The sequence below is a fragment of the Limulus polyphemus genome, unplaced genomic scaffold (assembly GCF_000517525.1).
Source record: "Limulus polyphemus unplaced genomic scaffold, Limulus_polyphemus-2.1.2 Scaffold3048, whole genome shotgun sequence".
NCBI lineage: Eukaryota > Metazoa > Arthropoda > Merostomata > Xiphosura > Limulidae > Limulus > Limulus polyphemus.
In genome coordinates, this window is record NW_013668658.1 from 4,588 (window position 1) to 9,048 (window position 4,461).

The 4,461-nt window shown below is 31.8% G+C and overlaps 1 long non-coding RNA gene across 1 annotated transcript in view; it reads left to right on the forward strand.

Annotated features, from left to right (window-relative positions):
- The first annotated feature begins 1,227 nt into the window (after positions 1–1,227).
- LOC111088050 overlaps positions 1,228–4,461 on the forward strand; it is a 22,504-nt gene continuing 19,270 nt past the window's right edge. Inside the window, exon 1 of the long non-coding RNA XR_002612671.1 lies at positions 1,228–1,361. This is a non-coding gene — a long non-coding RNA (uncharacterized LOC111088050). The remainder of the gene's footprint in view (positions 1,362–4,461) is intronic.

Consider the following 4,461-nt stretch of genomic DNA (forward strand, 5'->3'; position numbering starts at 1 on the left):
TCTTGGACGTATTGCTCTTTTTCATTTTAATATTTAGAATGATAAAAGAGATGGCAGTTTATCACATTTTGTAGTACTCTCATATAATCATCAAAAATAAAGATTAGAAGAAGTATTATTGAACAATAATTTTATATTTATTTCGACTCTTTCACGTGTTCTATTTAGTCCAACTTTCGTTTCTGAAAGTCTGAGCTCACAACTAACTTGGCAGGTATTTTGGTTTCAAAATCTAACGGGGCTTGAGAGACAACCAGGTGCGCTTAGAAACTGTTATTTCTCTTCGCCCAAAGACACGCAGACACAGCCTTTTTGTAACGGAAGTTATTCAATGACCTTCAGCGATGTTAAAGACTAGCAATCTTTTTATTACAGTATTTTCTATAATTCTTTAGACATTATAATTCTTTAGACATAGTTTCTAGTCTTATGTATTATATATATATTTGGGCTGTTAGTTTGAATATTTTTCAAAACATGTTTAACTAATTGATGGTTTATATTTGTAAATATTACTTGCAATTCAAAAGTAAAATCGTTTATAAACAGAAAAAAATGATTAAACAATTTGACCCATCGCCATTAAAACTTCCTATGTAAACATACAGAAAACATTTTAAAACAAGTTTCAGTAAAATGGTTAACTTTTTATTGTTTTATTTAATTTTTTATTTCAGTATATGCGACACCACATACCAGCATCATCTGTCCGTATGGATACATGTTAAGGAATAGGGAATGCTGTAAGTTGTGAATAACAATTTACTTTGTTTTTATTCTGCTCATTTATTTTTGTCAAAAGTAGAGGGAAAAAATTGTGTCGTAGAAATATGGGTTCATATTAGTTTACAGATAAAACTCTTAATAAACTAAAAGTACTTTTTAAATTGTCACAACTTAAACATTTTTATTGAAACAGTATAATGTGTTTTTGCTAGTTTATTTGTTTAAGTATATTTTCCACAAGAGGATGATGATGATAAACGGCTATACAATACATAATATAGATAAAAACACGCCATTCATGAAACAAATCACTCTCTTTACCGTTTACAAAGAATTCTTCTGTGAAAGGGTTACTCTGTGCTGATTTATTGTTCAATTTTAACTTAGTTACACGATTTAATTTACTTCTTTTGATCAACATTTGGTGTTAAAGGTTTGGTTAAATATGTATATTATAAATTATTCCTTTCTTTAAAATCCATTCCCACCTGGACAGTTCAGAGTCAACGAGCAAAGACAATGTGTCCCGTGTTCTAAGGATCATTATAGTGATTATTTTGGATTTTACAAATGTTTGGCTTGTCCAGAAGGTCGATTTGCAAATCCAGGAGCTTCCTCGTTGGATGCATGTAACAGTAAGTTTTACCAACTACTTATCACCGCACTATGAACGACTATATCTGAATTATATTTAGAAATTCTATTGCTGCAAGTGCTTAACTCTGAAATAACGTTACAACTTCTTTTCAGTATCATTGACAAACCATGTTATTTATGTAATTAGACATTATCCACTTCTTATATAGAGAGTGAAGTAACTTACACTATGAGCTTAATACGAAGTTCGAGTAATTGACACATGGTCTGTTTTTACTAATCAAGCATATTATCTTGTAATAATTTTATTCTTTGGTATATCTGACTATGTTTTTTTTTTTAAACAGAGGTTTAGCTGGTTTTTGTTCAACTGTTTTATCAGTTACCTTTAAGTTTTATTTTCGATTTTCTTTGTTATTTTCATTATCAGCGTTTCTAACTAATTTTGCTCTGCCTTTCCTGTTTATTGTTCAAAAATACGTTCATCTCTTCTAACGATTTGAATAATACATTCTCACAATACCAAGGATAAAGTTCAGTGGCTTGTAGTTGTAGTTTCAAGGTGATGCACATTAGGCCACATGCTTAGCATCTTATAACTGGAGAGCTAAAACAAGTTTTGAAATAGAAATATTCTTATATCATGGTTAATAACAAAGTAGAGGTAAAGACAATATATTAAGAGGGGTTCGTTGTTTTCCAAAGAAGCAGAAAACGCTTGAGGATTAGACAGCTTATGACAGCAAGGAGCTCTAATCTGTCCAGAGTAACTTCATCATCTATCATGATTATTAAAGAGAACTCTCCGAAGCTAAAAAGAAACAATTGATAAACAACAACAATATTGCGATGAAGGTTGACATAGTTTTCTATTGTTTAGGGGGTAATAAACAATGATCTGAGCTGGTAAAGGCTTACAAGCTGAAAGTTCACAAACACCTAGTCACACCTCGAAATCAGCAACTGTTTTCATGAGAAAAATGGTTCAAGCAGTGGGAATCACAGTATATAATCAAAGTCCCCAGTGTAACTACAATGGACGTTTACACATTCACTCTTTTTAAACTTGGTATTAGGATCCGATATAGAACGGATAATCTATGTAAAATGTGGCAAGTTTAAAGACTGACCTAATCTAATAATAATATTAATCAAACTGAATACGATCGTTGAAAATGGAAGTAGTTTGAGGGACAACACAGAACTTCCAACACCGTTCTGGTGTTATTAAGATTAATCTCAACTGTTTTGCACACAGGCGTACAAGGCAGGAGAACTGAGGGGGGGGGGGTAACCACCCCAGCTTGCAATACATACGGCCATTTGAACAATTTTCAGTTTTCATGCGGGCAAAATTAGAAGCAGAAAATATAACCTCATAACCCCATTCTGGCAAACATTGTATACCCCCCTTCTGAAAAATCCCCCGTAGGCCTATGATTTTGCACATAATGAACTTTAGTAAAACCCCATAAATGAGATTTTATATAGATTTTTGTACAATGATCCATTAATATTTATATATAGGATGTTTTTCAGACGGATTTATTTTTAAAAAGGAGCTGTGTATCTGATTTAGCAGAGATTCTTCTGTAACGTAAGTTACGACTAGTTATATAACAAATGGTTTGGGTGTTTCATTCCCATTGGTTACCTTCAGGTATTGCAATTTTTAATGACTTGAAACTAAATATTTTTCACAAGTTAAATATTACTAAATTGGTGCGGTTTGAAACATGTTTCATATAAAATGTTTTTATTTGTAAACAAATAATATCAACAACACTTTATATGAAAATATTTATTGATTAACAATCTTCTTCTTCTGTAGCTTTTCCCGTATCTATACGGGGTCGCTATTTTTGACAGCACGTTTCCACTCTCCTCGGTCTTCGTATTCGTCCTCAACAAGGGGTTTCTCTCTAATATCTCCATCCACGCAATCCTTCCATCTTCTCCTTGGTCTTCTTCTCTTCCTTTTCCCCTCCACCTCCATATCCAAAACCCTCTTGCCTATATAATCATTTTCCCTCCTCATCACAATACGAATGTTAAACAATAATATTATTGTTTTCATTTAAGATATTTACGCTTCCATTTGTTTTTGCCACGGTGAGAATACCACTTCTAATACTTTTATTAGGGTAAGCATAATATTTATGTTGGTTGGATTTCTTTATTGTTAGGTACAAAGCTATCCAACGGGATCGAACCCCTAATTGTAACATTACTAACCCTCAAGTTTACAGCTAATTGGTTGGGTGAAACCCTTCAATCTATGTAACATATATTATCACGATTTTGAAATTGATTTCTTATAATGAAATTTTCCAATGGTACTTGCGATTCTTATACTGATTAATTGTTTCTAACATGTAAACTCAGGAAGGTGTGGAGTTTTAAAAGTATGTAATTAAACTCGAATTTTTAACTAGTACTTATACATGGAAAAATAATTTAGATTTAACTGCTAATTGTTATTGTTAATTAGATTTACTTAATCGCCACTTAACTCATTTAATATCAAATTTGATATTTTCATTTTTATTTCTTCCTCTCTTACCATAATCTAGAATCTAATATAGAAGTGTTCTCCAATAATGAAAATTTGAGATGTTGATTAAAGCGAACAATAATCTTATCTTGAAACGAGTTCATTAGCAATGTATTAATATAGTAGTATGATATTATAATGTGTGGGTTTTTTTTATAGCAAAGCCATATCGGGATATTTACTGTGTCCACCGAGGGGAATCGACTGCTGATCTTAGCAACGTAAATCTGTAGACTTAAAGCTGTCCCAGCGGGAGGGTGGATATTATAATGACGTTAACATTTAACAGAATACGTTAAATTGTTGCTGTTTGTCGCTTAGCTCATGTTACTTTTGATATATATATATATATATATATATTTACTGACGCTTATAACAGTATACATATTTATCAAAATTATTTTTTTCCAGTATTATAATTTGGAAACGACAGAGTCTCAAGATATCACAGTGTTGTCAAGATAGAAATCCAGGGAGAGAAAGAAACCTGGATTATGTAAAATATTCAAAGATTGGTGACTATAACTTAAAACATGAGGAACATGTAAAAAAGCTGCTAGAGACGCCAGAACGAAAAATGTATC